General features: G+C 46.8%; 1 protein-coding gene across 5 annotated transcripts in view; it reads left to right on the forward strand.

The window, feature by feature from the left end:
* Window positions 1–16695, forward strand: part of PTP4A3 (protein tyrosine phosphatase 4A3) — a 169937-nt gene that overhangs the window by 20714 nt on the left and 132528 nt on the right. The window contains exon 1 of one of the 5 annotated variants that reach the window (XM_084618696.1): window positions 3328–3521. The exons of 2 other annotated variants lie outside the window; for them this stretch is intronic. The gene's annotated coding sequence lies outside the window, so the exon portion shown is untranslated. Of the gene's footprint in view, window positions 1–3327; window positions 3522–10369; window positions 10389–15557; window positions 15672–16695 lie in introns of those variants that run through there. 2 more of the 5 variants (XM_084618695.1, XM_084618694.1) reach the window with 2 other exon arrangements.

The raw sequence follows: 16695 nt of genomic DNA on the forward strand, positions 1-16695 counted from the left end.
CAGTATTTTTCATACCCTATAAATGTTCTGTATGTTACAGACCTGAAGCAGCCATGGCAAGGGACTCCTGAGTGCAGGTGATGGCTTGCTTTTATCGGCAAGGAGGTGATTATATTTGTATTTCTTACCATGAGTAGCTGTTCTCTGCTTCTGTCGTGGAAATCTGCACATGTGCAAGGAGTCAACACTTATTGCATCAGGGGAAAGGGGTTTCCTCCTGTCCCTGTTCAGAGGCAAGACATATGGGGGTTTGAAGAACTGGGGGCAAATATAGGGGACAAGTATTCTTGACCAGGTTGTGGGGTACTCTCTGCTTGCTGAGAGGTAGCATGACCCCCTGGGGAGGGTACTCGACTGGAAGTCAGAAGACCTGGGTTCTGTTCTCATCTCTGCCACGGACCTGCTGGGTGACCTTGGGAAAGTCACTTTCTTTCTCTGTGCCTCAGTTTCCCATTCCACCTTTTGTTTGGTCTGTTAACAATATAAGCTGTTCAGTTTGTGTGTGTCTGTATAGTGCATAGCACAATGGGGGCCTGACCATATTTGGGCTCTAGGCTTTGCTGTTTAGCAGATAATTAACATATTGCTTGTCTTGCTATGCATAGGCAAACGGTTGTAATAGCAGCAGGGAGCAGCTGCTGTCATGGCAATAGAACTGGGCGCTCTCAAATGGTCCGAGCTGAGTTTGTTCCTTGAGTGCCTTGTGTATTGCTGTGTGGCGTTCCACCACAGAGTTAACGGTCTCAGCGGGTGTGGCTCCCAACGCAGATTGTCCCTCATGGCAACAGTTTACCAGGCCAGCTTGTTGAGAAGAAAATGTAGAAGTTGCTGAATAAACACTTGGAGGGTGCCCTGGGGAGTTTGGTACTAAACGGGAATGCCTGTGTGTTTCGGTGCCAAGCAACCTTTCCTTGGAGCCGTGGTTGTTGTGTCCTCTCCCCCCCCTTGCAGTTTTTTTTAAGCCTGTCAGTCAAGGTTTCTCCTCTTGTTCTCACCATTTTTCCGTAACTTTTTTTTCCTGTTAGATCATGCCACAAAAGGGAGAGAGAGTGAGTGTGTGTATGAGAGAGAGAGAGAGAAATCCAGCCCTCAGAAGTCAGCTAAATATCAGCCGGGTATCTGTCAGTCTTCCTCTAGGACTAGGTGACTTGCTGATGGCCCTGTTACAGATGAGTCAGGAGCTGCTCTCTTGGGAGGCCATCTGGTGCAGGTGGGTTTAGTGTGTTCAGTGGAGGCAGCAAGAGCTGCCAGGCAAGCGGGAGCAGAGTGAAAGCACCTGTTCGTTCGCTTCCTGCCCACGCCCTACTGCCTTTGAGCAGGCATGGGGCCTGGGAGCTCCCTGCGTGGCAGAGAGTGGCCGTGTCTGTATTCCAAACCCACCCTTCCTGCTCGGATTCTTCATCTGTGCTGTCACCTCCCCCGGCCTCTTCTCATTTCTCCAGCAGCACACCGGGATCTTTCCTCCCCTCTGGATAGCTGTTATTTACTGGCGGCCAAGATGGCGGATCCATGGAAAGTGAGGAGCAGGAAAGGCCTCTGCACTCAGGGGGCATCTGTGGTGGTTTTCTGAAGTAGGGGCAGGTTCTCTGGTGCTTTGAGAGGAGAGACCCCCCCCCAGAAACAGCCAGACTCCCATCACTGTTACAGAGCTAGCTCCATCTTTTCCTCCCTTCTGGTCTCTGAGTGCACCTTTTCAGGTGGTCAGCCCCCTGCCTTTTCCTGTCTTGGGGGGGGAATCTCATAATTTTACCAAACTCAGACCAGGACCTGGGTACATCACCAGCCACTGATCAAACTGCAGGCCTGACTGGGTTCCAGGCACCTGCCTGCCCCCCCGTCAGGAACCTGTGAGCAAGGATAGCGACTAACAGCCTTCTTAAAACTAAGGGGTTTTATTTAGCAGTGGGAACGTAATCTCTTCTAATCTTGCCCTTCACTACAAATTGAGCTAGACAGGTTTTCCTCTTCTCTTCCTGTAACTGAACGGAACCTATTGACGTTCTCCTAGCAGAGCTCTGATTGTCCTGTGTGTCTGGGGTACTCGGTCTGCCCCCCCACCCCTCTTTCTCTGACCCACCCTGTTCACACTAGGTTGAGTGCTCCCCAAAGAGAGCAGGCTGGAGCCAGTAAGGCTTCTTGCTCAATCTCCCCTCTCTCCCCCAAGATGCAACCCAGACATACCCACAGGGTGAAGTAACCATTCCATTATATGCGACAGATGCAGATACAAGATTATTAAAGAGCAGCCCTACCTTTGTTACATTCACTATTAGAATAACTGCTGCTGCATCAAGCAACAAAGGATAAACTCCCATTATCTAAATGTTACTACTAAAATATTGGTGAAATAAGAGGAAGCATTGAGGTAAACAGTCATCGTTCAGCTTCAGAGTTAACACCACGTTAACTGGGATGGGAGAAGTTTGCATCCCCCTAAGCTAGCATTTCAGGCTTTTGTTTGCAGACTAACTAAGCTAATGCTGTGCTGTTTACCTCTCTTTCTTGCTGTGATGTTGATCTCCCTAGGCAGGCGATTGCTATTTACCATTGCAGCCTTGCACAGAACTTAGAAAATAATTGATGGCTGTAGTCAAGGCAGGCAAGTATGGGTTAGAAACAAGTGCAATTACTAGTAGATTAACCTTTAGAAAGAAACCTGCAGTGGAAGATCAAAGTCTGACTTATAGAAAGGGGGGTGGGGAGGGCGGTGGATCAGAATGGGGTCTCTAGCTGTTCCTAGAATCTCTTTCCTTAGGGTGACTTTTTAAAGAAGAACCGAGAGGGAAAACTAGCCAAACTTTCCCACTCTCCCATAGACGTCATGGTGGGGGTAAGAGTTTGGGCCTCGAGTTCACCAGGACGCCTTCCTTTAAGCCGTAAGCTCTCTCTCCCTGGTTGCATGAGTGATACGTGTCTGCTCCTCCCTTCTAGCTACTCAAGTGCATTTAATCCGCGGGAACTTGGAAGGCTCAGGGTCTGTGGGGTTCTTCACTCTGACTTATTGGGGCGGGGAGCTGCCTGGCAGGCTGGCCGATCTGCTGCTTTGTGGCTCTAGGCCCTGAGGATCCAAAGCACCCATTCTCCTCTGAGTGGAGGCAGTTGCCCTGTGCAGAAGGAGTGGGGCAATATACCTCTGACCCAGGAGCGGGTGGGGGAGGGAGAGGATGTGGGAAATGGTAGCGTGGAAGGGGCAATAGAAGACGAGACCCGGGCTCGTTTGGGCCGGTGGGGATGCCACGAAGGGCCGTGAAGATAAGGAAAGCCAGTTTAGTCCCCAGGTGTGGTGCGCCTGTTGGGGGGTCCATGGGGAGTTGGCAGGTAACATGGCAACACTGCCAGCCGCTTCTGCAGCACAGCGGGCTTCCTATCAGCTCGGCAGCTAACAAGGAGCCAGCCTGATACTCCTCCCGTGCCTGCTGCTGCCTTGGAAAGGAAAAGGAGCCTCCGAGTCTGAAGTTATCCAGTAGGAGGGGCGCATGAAGGGATAAAGGGCAGCATGTGCGAGCGGGAAAGGGAAAGAGGTAAGGTATATGCCAGAAAGATGTGGAGGCTCAGGCAGCAGGGTGGAGTGTGTGGTGGAGGAGGGATGGCAGGAACAGAACAGATGGGGAGGAGGCAGTGAATGAAAAGATGAGCCAAAAGGGGATGGTGATTAATATTTCTTAACAGTGGCAGAACACTGCCTGCATTACACTGTTTGTTTGTTTTCTGTTTAAAGCTAACCGTGAATACCTTTTCACGGAAGGAGGTGTTGCATGATTGCAAATGGGACTGATGAGTGGGAGGCTTCCCACGAGCTGATCTCTCCTAAGATGCTTTATGTTAAGAAAAAGTTTGAGATGTGGGGTGGGGGAGGGAGGTGTCAGCACAGGGAAAACAGCTCTCAGTGACCTCTGTTTTCCGGTTGGCATTGTCCTGTTCTTGGGGTGAGTGTCATGAGCCATTCAGTGTCTACTTGCAGACTCTTTTGGTCTCCTCCATACGGGTGGTGCAGTGCCGTCCTACTAGGAGTGTCTGCCATCAGGAGCAGTTATTAACACGTAGGACCACTCCTGGGCAAGGAAATGAATGCCCTTACATAGCCGTAAATGCCATCTGCATACTTGGTATGCGTAGGTGCTCTTGTGTATATAAAACGAGCTTCTTGCAATAAAACATAAAATGCTGACATTTGCCGTTTAAAATCAACCCTTCTCCACTGTGCCTGGGCAAAGTGCAGGACGACAACTTTTTCCAGTGAATGTCTGAAAGATAATCGAGCAAGTGTTACAGTAATCTTGCAATTGAACTAGCTAGCAGGGATGCAAAAAGACGAACAGGACTTTAAAAGGGATCCTGAATGTGGTAAAAGGGGCAGCCGGAGTGCAGAACTGGCTCTTTCAACAGCTTATGTTGCTCATTATAGATGGCCTTGTAAGATCGGCCTGCAGCACACGTTCTGGAGCTGGGAGTATGCATCAGGCCTTGTTCTTGTGAATAGGGTCAGCAGCTGGGAAATCGCATAACAAAGTGCCTCCCTGGTAATTCCCAGCTGCTATTAAAGCGGCTTTTAAAATAAACTCTCTCTCTTTTAAAGAGAGATGCCAAGCATTTAAGGGTTTGAACATTCCAGAGCGGGCTTTGGGAGTTCTGTCCTCTTCCACACTGGGCCTTGGCATTGTAGAGATGGGGATGAGGGAATGGGTTTAATTATCCTGGAAACTAGGAAATGTTCTGATGAACTAAAAAATTAAAACAGGCAGGGTTTATATAGCGGTGACACTCTGAAGTCTAGCGTTATTGAAACAAGCTTTCTACTAAACTAGGAAGAGCTTTTGTTAAGACACAACATTATTTTAGCTGAAGTTTTGAATGTTTGGTGGTGGGCTATAGATTATATCAGACTCGTTTAGTGTTAAAGTTTCCGTGAACTCGATTCTTTGCGGCTGTGCCTGGATGGCGTTTATTTGTGGGGCTTGAAATCTTTAATATTAAAACTGATTTTCCTTTAACAGTGAAACATTTCTTTCTGTCTTTGTTCATGTTTGCCTGGTAACGTGACATAACCAAAAACAAACAAACTTTGGAGCTACTCTCGCTCTCTCAGAACTCCCTGAAAAGTGTTCTATTCAAAACTATTTTGGATCGATGTAGGCCTTTTCTCATACTCTTGAAAATTCTCAGACCAACTGAGTGGTCTCCACTGAAAATTTTTAAAAGTGGCTTTAGGCTAGAGAGTATTTCAGCAAGAGAAAAACCTAGCATAGACTCTCAGAAGGTAGATACAGGATAATAACCTATCTGATTGTCCACTCCTTGGCAATGAAGGATTATTATTTATTTAACACTTGTATTGTGGTAGCACCTAGAAACCGATGAGGTCAGAGCCCCATTGTGCTAGGTGCTGTACAAACATAGAAAAATACAGCCCTGCCCTCCAAAAGCATACAAGTTTAGGTTTGAAAAAGTGGAAATTCTCCTGGTAGCAATATGCTTCTGATTTGGAATTTTGAAGCAGAAAGCTACACGAGCAGGTCTTCAGTCACTTCAGCATTAAGCACAAAGAACAGGATGTGCTCATGTGCAATTTATCTGAGGTCTTGTCTCTCAGGAGGATTCGTTTGTACTGATTTCAATAACCAAGATTGCTCCATGTGTGCAAACCCCAAAGAAACTCTCAGCTGGCTTTGTTGATGCTTACCCCACTTGTAAGCAAGGGTAAGACTCAGCAAAGTATTGGAAATGTGGAATTGCCATGCTGCTGAGGCTAAAGGCGCATCTTGGGAGTTTTGAAGAACTTGCCAAACACCCGCTAGCCAGGAGGAGTTGTAAAAGGCACAGATGGGGGGCTTGTTAGTATGGGCCAGAGAAACCTAGAGCTCCCTCTTTTTCTAGGATCTGGAGTGACAGGTGCTAGGGTTCCTACCAAGGTGCTGTCTTAACCCTGCCGGGGAATGGTGTGTGTTGTGTTGATTTCTGGCTAGTTAAAGGTCTGATAACCATGAAGCTTCTCTCTGGAAGGAAGAGGGAGGTGTCTGCATCTTCCGCTCCAGTGTCTCCTGCCACCGCAGACAGGCTGGGTCTCTGCTGCACTGTGTTTTTCCCAGCTGCTGCGTGAAGAGAGGAAGAAAGGTTTCAACCATTTGTCCACAGCTTCTGCTTTTGCATCATCTTCCCCATGTATAACAGCTACTCATCTTGCTGCTGCTGTTTCTCGTAACTTTCCCTGGCCACTGCAGCCTTGGTTGGACGTGATTCTGGCCCATCTCACTGCTGTCCGTAGCTTTCTGAGTAACATCAGTGGCACTGAGTGGAGTCTCTGGAACGTAGCTTTGCCAAGTGGCAGCAAAGACAATGGAGGTGTCTGACGCTGGGTTCAGAAAGGCAACGACTTTTCCGCGCTTGTAACAGTGAACTGCGGATGTGCCCAAAAAGCGCTAGTCATGTCACAGTCCTACAGGACAACAGTGCTTGCCCCAAGGACTGAGTGCTCCGAAAAGTCGCAAGAGCGGGTAAAAGATGTGGGGAAGGGATAATCACATACAAGGCAAGGGTCCGGGGTGATGGCAGACAGATGCTGTGACGCTGTGTACCTCAGGGGAACCCCCTGCACCCCCATGTTCATCTTTATAAAATGATTGTGTGGTATCCAATGCAAAGTTCGTCATGTTGGGTGTCTTCGGAAGGCTCATGATGCACTGAGCAGGGTTGTTATAGTGATTGTTACAGTCATGTTATAGGTTATAATTTCATGTATATAGTTATGAGGCTGAGAATATGTCCTCATGGCTTAAAGCAAGCCCAGGTAAAAACTCTCCAAGAACAGAGGGGCAGTTCACACGTCATCAGGGTATGTATGGGACAAACCCAGCCCAGCCTCAACGGAACAAAGGACGCTGGCCTAGGCAACAGCAAAAGGATCTGTTAGACTCTCCAGTGAGTCACCCCCCTTCCTTTGGTCCGTATGGGACTGCGATGAGGTATCGCTCACCTGACTCTGAAGGGGGGGCAAAGCCAAGAGGGAAGAAAGGACGTGATAAAAGGGAGAGACGTTTGCCACGCTCGCTATCTCTCTCTCTCCCACCTACATCTACAGACACCACACCAAGTGACTGAAGCGCTGATCAAAGGGGAGAGCCTGGCTGAAGAGCAACCAGCCAGCCTATGGTGAGAAGCATCTAAGGGCTTGGCTACACTTGCGAGTTAGAGTGTATTAAAGCAGCCCTGGGTGGCCTAGCTCACTACCCATCCACACTGGCAAGGCACGTAGAGTGCTCTGACTCCGCAGGTAGAGTGCTTCTGGTACTCCACCTCGGCGAGTGGAATAACGTTTGCTGCACCTTGGCTAAAATGCCCGGGTGTCAGTGTGAACGAGGTGTTGCTTTACTGTGCTCTGATTGGCCTCTGGAAACATCCCATAATCCCCTTAAGTCAAGTGGCCACTCTTGTAATTGTTTTTGAATCACTGCAGGAATGCAGATATGCCCTTCCAAAGCTCCGTTTCTGACAGCCGGCTGCTTATCTGCTCCGAGACAAAGCAACCATTAGTGTGGAATGCTGTGTGTGAGAGAGAGAGAGGAGGGAGGGGGGTCTGCTGCTGTCTGAACTTACAAGACAGTATGCTGACATGCTCTCAGCCCCCCAAAAACCCACTTTCTCTTCCCCCACATGCACACAACACACTCCTGTCACACTCCACCCTCACCCCACCTCATTAGAAAAGCACGTTGCAGTCACTTGCATGCTGGGATAGCTGCCCATAATGCACCGCTCCCAGTGTTGCTGCAGGTGCCACAAATGCGGCCATGCCAGTGCGCTTGAAGCTGTCAGTGTGGACAGACTGCAGTGCTTTCCCTACTGCGCTCTCCGAAGGCTGGTTTAACTCAAAGCGCTTTACATCTGCAAGTGTAGCCATGCCCGAAGTTTGTGAGGACATTGAAAGTGTTAAGATCATTTTAGAATGTGTGTTGCTTTTATTTCATTTGACCAAATCTGACTTACTTACAATCACTTACACTTATTTATTACAAAGATAAATTTTATTTACCTGAAGCAGTGTGTTTGGTTTGAAGTGTGTCAGAGTTTCCCCTTGGGATAACAAGCCTGGTACATAACAATTTCTGTGTTAAATTGATGAACTCATATAAGCTTGCACCTCCAGCGGGCATAACTGGGCACTGCAAGATGGAGGTTTCTAGGGTAGTGTCTGGGACCGGAGATATTGGCTAGGGTCATTCGGTTGCACAATCCAAGGAGCAGCTTACATGCCAGAGGCTGTGCGTGAACAGCCCAGGAGTGGGGGCTCTCACAGCAGAGCAGGGTGAGGCTGGCTCCCAGAGTCAAGGATTGGAGTGACCTAGCAGATCACCAGTCCAGATAACACCAGAAGGGAACATCACAAGATGCCTTGTTTCAATTTTTATTTTATACCACACACACTTGTTAATATGTTATAGATACTCATCGGGGTGCAAGGGAAATGTAGGATAGAGGAAACACAGATGGGACAAGGGTGATGAGACGCAAAACAGAAAGGAGCCCGAGCTGCTGAACGATAGCAGTGATAGGGGGTTGGTAGGATGAGACCAAATAGCCAGGGCAACAGAGCAAGCCTCTCCTAATCCAGTACTTCAATGAGTGGTACAGTCTCATATGCACACTTTGTTGCCGTCATGCTTTGTTGCCATTTTTATTTGAACAGGGTGGCTGCAGACAAGCATAACACGAAAGGCGTAATATCACACGTCTTCAGAGTCACAAACACAGAAACATATCAGAAAGAAAAGACTAATTGGGTCAGCTAGTCAATTGCAACTCTGCCTTGTGTAGCAAGGACTACGGTGGGGCCTTCAGTGATTTGTTCAGTTGAGAATATCTTTGACAATCAGATTTCTGTCACGTCCTTTTGGAGAATACACCAGAATCAGGACACTTCCTCCCCCCCCCCCCCCCCACTGTGTCTTAAATTTGTCCCCCTTCCTGTCACCCCATCACTCCAGCTAGCATCTCTTCTCTGTTCAATTGTGTGTAGACTTCTGTTCCTCTATCACACAGTGGGGTTGTCATGTGGTCCAGGAGTGTTTGTTGTTAGCGCTTAATACTTTTAGTCTGTAAAAGTCAAACTGCTGCACCAAGGTGGGGAAATAGATTACCCCTTTGCAAGGGTGGGGAATGGAGACACAGAAGGCATGTAACTTGCCCAGGATACATGACGAGCAAGGGACGGAACCACAAAGAGGACCCAGATCCAACTCCCAGTCCAGTGCTCCAAGCACTGGATCACACATGTAGCTCTCAGTCCGTTCCTCCTAAACTAATCCCTCAGACCCTTAAGCTTTTTTTGTTGCTCTTCCCTGAATTCCTCCTAATTTATGGGCATCTTGCCAGCATAGAATACATTATAAAAGGGGACTTGTTCTTCAAGTTTCCTTCCAGGACAGCACATTTGCACAAATAGCAACCCACTCTGCAAGTAGTTCTGTGCTTCCCCAGCTATTTCTGAAATATTTGTAGGGTGCTTGGGGAACTGAATTCATGTCTTAAGAGGAGCCTAGTCCAATTTCATGGAGGGCCTTGAGCCCAAAACCTAGCCCAGTCTTCACATTTTGCCCATGTACTTCGGTGAGCTACGTCAGCTGGCAAAACATAGGTATAGTTCTTTCAGAATCCCCATGCAATTTGTCCCTCTCGTGAGAGGAAATGGGAAAGACCCCCACACAACAGATGTATGTCACGTCACTTTGTGTTCCCCTGGAAAGCGTATAGATACCCCAGTAATGACTCAGTGTAAGGATCGGGCTGGAACAGAGTTTTAAAATATTGGATGGTATTTAAATAGCAGCAGAAAGGAACCAGGAGCAGTAAAAAGCCTGCGTTTTGAAGAAGTTATGTCAGACATACAACAGCTAGTTAAACCGAGATAGACCGACAGTCAATGGATAAAAAAGGAATAAAATATTGGAACTTTGTGAAAACGTTTAATGGTGTCTCATGAAATCTTACCTGAATTAATTAAATTGGCTTGAGTATGAGCTTGCTCGTATGATTCAAAATAGGAGAAGGAACAAAGTGAATGAGAATAGCTAGCCATATATTTTAAGTTGGAAGAGTCTAGTAGGGCCAGTGGTTCAATTCTATCTAATTTATCATCTTTAATGGTCTAGAAGAGGGAATAAGACGCAGTATAACAAAATCCAGACACTGAATTGGGAGGTGGTGCAAAGACCAGTGAGGAGGGGGGAAGCAATACAAATGCCGCTGAAGAACTTAGGATCATAAGTAAAACATAAAAATGAGTTCGCTGTAAAGAAATATGTATAAATCCCAAATGCATCTGTTCAATAGGAAGGAGAAATTGAGGCAGCCGTAATGCTGGAAGAGGCCAGGGGTGTGACAGAACTACAGATTAGGTAGGTGCTTGCAATCCAATAATTGAGTAAAAAGAGAAAGCAATTTTGAGCTGCAAATGTAGAAACATAAAGGCTGTGGTCAAGTAGCCAGAGTGTGCATTTATCTGTGTCCCTGGGGTGAGCACACCTGCAATACTTTGTGCAGTTGTGGGAAACTTAATGCCTGAAAGATTTTTCCAAATTGGAATGAATACAGAGAAGGAAAATCAAAAATAATGGAGGGACTGAAGGAAAATGGTTGAAGAGGAAAGTCTTAAAGAAAATGTATGTATAGAGGGCTGAGACTTAGTTTGAATGCTCCCAGGGAGAGCTAGGAGTTATTGGATGCTTAGGAAATGTTTCCGGATATTCAGGCTAACCTTTTCTGTTGTCCGTTTAAGCTCTGGAATAGTCTTTCACAGTGCAGGAGAAATGGCAAAAGCCCCCTGGTTTTGTGTTGTAACTGGACAGGACAAAGCATTTGACAATATCCTCTAGGGAGCAGAGCTAGTCTCTAGGTTATAGACTAGGTGCCCTATTAAACATTTTCCATGTCTGATTTCTGTGGCTTGTTTAAACACATCCTTAAGTTTTTTTAAATTAATGCAAAAAGTGCATTGGACTTCTGCTTCTCTTAGATCATTGTATGTCTTATGATTATAAGATAATCCAAAATAAGCCACTCTGAAACCAGAATACCTGCCTACAGAGGGGTTTGTGCCAGTTTAGCGATATTAATTGAAAAAACAGTGTAAGCTACGTGGTGCAATTTTCTTGAGCCTGGACAGGTGAACAAATGGAGGCAACTTTCTTGAGGTGACCGGCCGGCGGAGCAACTGAAAATGTGTGATAATTCTGGGCATGGCTTCGTAAGAGACCCAATCCTGTGCATGTTAATAATGCGGAATCTCACGCTTGCTGCTTTTCCCTGATGTCCATACTGGTTAGGTGGGAAGGCACAGCTTGTTTTACCCTGAAGCTCTGGTTGTAAATATCTGAAGCATTTCTGAACAGGGAGGGGTATTTCATGTTCACAAGCGAATAAGGAAGATGGTGCCAATTGCTTACATGTAGCTAGCGAATACCCTGCGTACGATAAGGAACATTGTGGGGGTTAGGCAGCAGTATGTTGGGAAGGGAACTTCCCCCTTTGATTCTAGGAAGGGAAGAGATGATCTTTTGCAAAACAAGCCTAGCAGAAACATGCACGTAGCTTTCTTCCCTAGTTACAGAGGCAGCATCGGCATGTGATTACCAACTGTTTTCTGGCAAACTCGCACGTACAATAGAAACCAAAGGGTCTTGGATGCCCAAAGTAAAACAATTACATTTCCTAGGACTTCACTAAGACTGATTCCTAATAGTTTGCAAAGAGCCCAGTGCCTGGTTGGTTTCACATTGAGTTTGATGTCTGTCTGGAAGGGTGCATTCGTGCTAGCAAAGATTCATCCACTCTGAGTGTGGTTAGACATCATGGTGGTGTAACCTCTGAGCCTTCTCTACAATGGCACACCTGTCATTGTGTTTCCTGGGGACAGCGAGGCTTGCCTAGTGTAGGCTCATGTTGTGGGCTTGCAAATGGCTTGGTTGGGTTTCATTGCTGAAATTATGCATGACTCTAACTGCAGCCAGAGATGAGCAAAGTATTTAACCCCCTGCCCTCCAGCCAACATGGACATAGAATCATAGAAGGTTAGGGTTGGAAGGGACCTCAGGAGGTCATCTAGTCCAACCCCCTGCTCAAAGCAGGACCAACACTAGCTAAATCGTCCCAGTCAGGGCTTTGTCAAGCTGGGCCTTAAAAACCTCTAAGGATGGAGATTCCACCGCCTCCCTAGGTAACCCATTCTCAATCACCACTCTCCTAGTGAAATAGTGTTTCCTAATATTGAACCTAGACCTCCCCAACTCCAACTTGAGACCACTGCTTCTTGTTCTGTCATCTGCCACCACTAAGAACAGCGAAGCTCCATCCTCTTCGGAACCCCTCTTCAGGTAGTTGGAGGCTGTATCAAATCCCCCCTCACCCTTGTCTTCTGCAGACTAAACAATCCCAGTTCCCTCAGCCTCTCCTCCTAAGTCATGTGCCCCAACCCCCTAATAATTTTCCTTGCCCTCCACTGGGCTCTCTCCAATTTGTCCACATCCCTTCTGTAGTAGGGGGACCAAAACTGGACACCGTACTCCAGGTGTGGCCTCACCAGTGCCTAATAGAGGGGAATAATCACTTCCCTCAGTCTGCTGGCAATGCTCTTACTAATACAGCCCAATATGCTGTTAGCCTTCTTGGCAACAAGGGCACACTGCTGACTCATATCCAGCTTCTCATCCACTGTAATCCCCAGGTCCTTTTCTGCAGAACTGGTGCCGAGCCATTTGGTCCCCAGCCTGTAGTAGTGCATGGGATTCTTCCGTCCTAAGTGCAAGACTGCACTTTTGCTTGTTGAACCTCATCAGATTTCTTTTGGCCCAATCCTCTAATTTGTCTAGGTCCCTCTGTATCCTATCCCTACTCTCCAGCATATCTACCACTCCTCCCAGTTTAGTTTCATCTGCAAACTTGCTGAGGGTGCAATCCACACCATCCTCCAGATCATTCATGAAGATATTGAACAAAACCGTCCCTAGGACCGAACCTCGGGACACTCCACTTGATACCGACTGCCAACTAGACATGGAGCCATTGATTGCTACCCGTTGAGCCCGACGATCTAGCCAGCTTTCTATCCACCTTATAGTCCATTCATGCAGCCCATACTTCTTTAACTTGAGGGCAAGAATACTGTGGGAGATCGTATCAAAAGCTTTGCTAAAGTCAAGGAATAACATGTCCACTGCTTTCCCCTCATCCACAGGCCAGTTATGTCATCATAGAAGGCACTTAGGTTAGTCAGGCATGACTTGCCCTTCGTGAATCCATGCAAACTATTCCTGATAACTTTCCTCTTAGTGCTTCAAAATTGATTCCTTGAAGACCTGCTTCATGATTTCCTTACCCTCCAGCATATCTACCTCTTCCCCCAGTTTAGTGTCATCTGCGAACTTGCTGAGGGTGGTGTTGTCTGTGTGGTTTAACGTGTAGCGTTTCCTCCACTAGGCCAGAAGGGCATGGGTTAAGTCCCACCTGTCAAGACTTAGCCTACTGCCTAGTGCTGATGCCACAGGATAGCACCTGGGAAGCTGACTTGTTTGAGGTGCTGTTCATCAGCTGGGACTTGAGGCTCCTCTCTGGCTTAAACTGGAACCCCAACTCTGAACCACCTAACTTCTGTGCCTCTGATCTGGCCCCTACCTGTATGGTTTTGAGTCTGGATTGGATCCAAAGCCCAAAGGGATCCATTTGCCAGATTTGGCAAATATAGCCTGAGGCAGTGGAAATGGAAGACTTGGCCCCTGACCTCTGAGAACAGCTCATGGTATTTCAGCACCATCATCCCTAGCTCTGCTTTGTCCTTTAGCTCAATCTGCAACCCCACATCTGAACCTAACCTGGATGAGACCAGTCTCCTAAGCCCTCTTCTTGCCTGTTTGTGGGCATCTCATGGGCCAGTAGCAGTCCCATGGTCCTTTGGGAAAAAGGTAGTGCATTCCATCAAGAACCTGCCAGTACTCCCGCACCTCAGATCAGTTCTGACATCCAGGGATGTGGTCTTGTCTACACTAAGAATGAAATCAATTTCAAGCAACCAATGGCCAGCCGCTGTGGTGGCTGCCCCTATGCAAACCCTAGGCATAGATATAGAAAGCTGCAACTGCTCCATGACTAAGTTCCACTCATGCAAATCACTGCTCCCCTTGTCTGCACTGGGGCAGCTGCATCGGTGGCTGGAACGCTACTCCAGTTCCAGCAACTAGGACAAGGCTTGCACACATGCTGGTGCTGAGTGCATCTTCGCTGCAGCATTTGCCACTCCCAAGTCACTGATGTGTCTCAGCCCTTGCTGAGCAACATACCTTGCTGAGGCAAGATGCTGCTATAGAAAACTCTATTCTGGTGTCCGGTGGAATGCTACTCGGGGATGCTGACCAAATGTTCTTGGCCATTGCTTCTAGGAAGCCTGCAGAATTGCCAGCAGGGAAGATTCAGGTTTCAGAATTGCAGTCTCTCTAGGTTCTCACAAGATTACTGGAGGCAGAGGAATGTGCAAGAGAAAATACTCTTCGCTGTTAAGGGGCAGAGAAGACGATTCTCTCATTACTGGATGAAAAAGTTTGGCTTATCTTGATTGCAGTGAACTGTCCTTTTATGAGATAGGTTTCCCAACTCCGTAATATTTAAAAAACGGACACTCCAGCACAAGTGCTGGAATCTCCCCGCCCCTGCCCTTTCCCTCCCAGGCCATGCCCCCATTTTCTCCTCTTTCCCCCCCTTCCTCCGTTGCTCACTGCTTTTTCCGTCTCCCCACCCCGCACCTCCTGGGTTGGGAGGAACTCATCTGGGAAGCAGGGGCTGGGAGTTGCAGCTACTTGATGCAGGTAGGAGGCAGCCCTGGCTGAGTAGAGTTTGGCGTGGGTCATGACCCGGCACCTCCCCACGTCCCCAGCCTGCAGTAACCAGACTTTGGGTGTAGATCTGACTGGACACTGTCAGGTCCCCAATGTCCGGTTGAAAACCTGGCACCTGGCCACCCCAGATGGAGGTAGCTGTAGAGCTCCATTAAGAGAACAATTCTTTCTCCTTTTCCCTGGCCCCTCATCACCTCTAAACATTTGATCTGACTTGTGCCAATGTTGGGATGAAAGTCTGAGAAATCTGGGAGCGCTGATCATTTGTGACCAGTTAAACTGATTAGAAGAAGATTAGCGGGAAGATCCAAGCCCTCAAATTTCAATTGAAACAAACCTCTAGAGCGAAAGAAAAATCTCTGGAAAGTAGCAATAGTATTCTTCTGGCCACCGGTCCTCTGAGAACCAGCTGAGTGAGTGAGTGTGTGTGTGTGTGTTGGGGGGAAGGTGGGAGAGAGTGCAGACTGCTGCCTATCCATCTTCACCAGCAAATCTTAGGAATGCTTTGATGTCCATTGTATCCCATTTGGTACCAGACACCAAGATAAATTGGCACAAGACTATCCTACATCTGTTAATGAAGTTTGCAGAGTTTAAAGGGACGCTATCAGCTTGAAATTGAGTCCCTTTTGAAACAGGAGTTACAAGTAGTTTCTGTCATTGCACCTGAGCCCTAATTTTGATTTATTTTACAATCAAATTTTCATATATAATTTCAACTGCCACCTCCCTTTACTAGTTTGTGAAAGACCGACACGGATAGAGAAGTGCCCGACTCTACAAAACCGTCTGAACACAGTGAGTCAAATGCACAGAGTAAGCACCTTGGGGGGAAAAGATACGTCTAAACCTTCGATGTGCTTATAACAGTAGGTTAAAGAAAAACTGAGATAGAAATATGACTTTTCAGAATGGTGATGCCACTTAAATGTGTACACACATCTTTTATTGGGTTTTTTCAAATCCATCACAAAGGTGGTGGGTTTTTAAAATATGTCCAATAAAACTGGCTGGTGGGGAGGATACCTTTTAATAGCCTTGAAGTTTGCGATATGGTGACCAGATGTCTGAAGTGGGGAGGGAAATGTGTTTCAACAGAGAATGATTGTTCCAGTGGGGGTGAATCTTATTTATTTTAAAAGCCTGTGTTTTAATATTTGCAGGCTTATTTTAAAGTGTGTGTATATAAAAGCTGACTTTTATTTATCATGTGTAAAAGGCCACCTTGTCCTTACCCGACTTAAAATTTAAGTCGTAATGTATTGAAGGTAGGAGCTTATTTTATTTACAATCTTGCTGAAAATGAAATGGTTTTAAATACCAGTCTCTGAAGTAACTCATTTGGGTGAATCTGCCCACAAAGAGGTGAGTTCAGGTCAAGGTCTCGCTTTTCTGTCGCTCAAAGCTCCTGTGCTCATTTAATGGGCTTCCTTTTGCCTTACTTCACTTAATGTAATCCATTAATAAAATTAATAGAAGTGAAAAAATTCACATCTGACTCCCAAGATGCTGTGAAGCTTGCATCACTAAAGGCTAGAGCTGGCTAGAAACTTCTCAGCGGAAGCGGAAACTGTTTTTTCCTTTGGAAAAAGGTTTAGTTGAGAACAAAATTGTTCATGAAGAACGTCAGTTTCAAAGCAATTTTTTGGGTAAACAGCTTTTTTGAAACTTTTCATGTTGGGGTTGTTTCTATTTTCTGGCAGTTCTCCCAACTAGCGAAAGTTGCAAGGCAGAGGGGAATGGCCTGAAAGTGGGCCAAAAGGCCTACTTCTTTTTTAATTTCTTGCAGAAGATCTGTAATTTCCTTATGGGGGAAAATTTT

The sequence above is a fragment of the Lepidochelys olivacea genome, assembly GCF_965140295.1.
Source record: "Lepidochelys olivacea isolate rLepOli2 genome assembly, chromosome: 2".
Lineage (NCBI taxonomy): Eukaryota > Metazoa > Chordata > Testudines > Cheloniidae > Lepidochelys > Lepidochelys olivacea.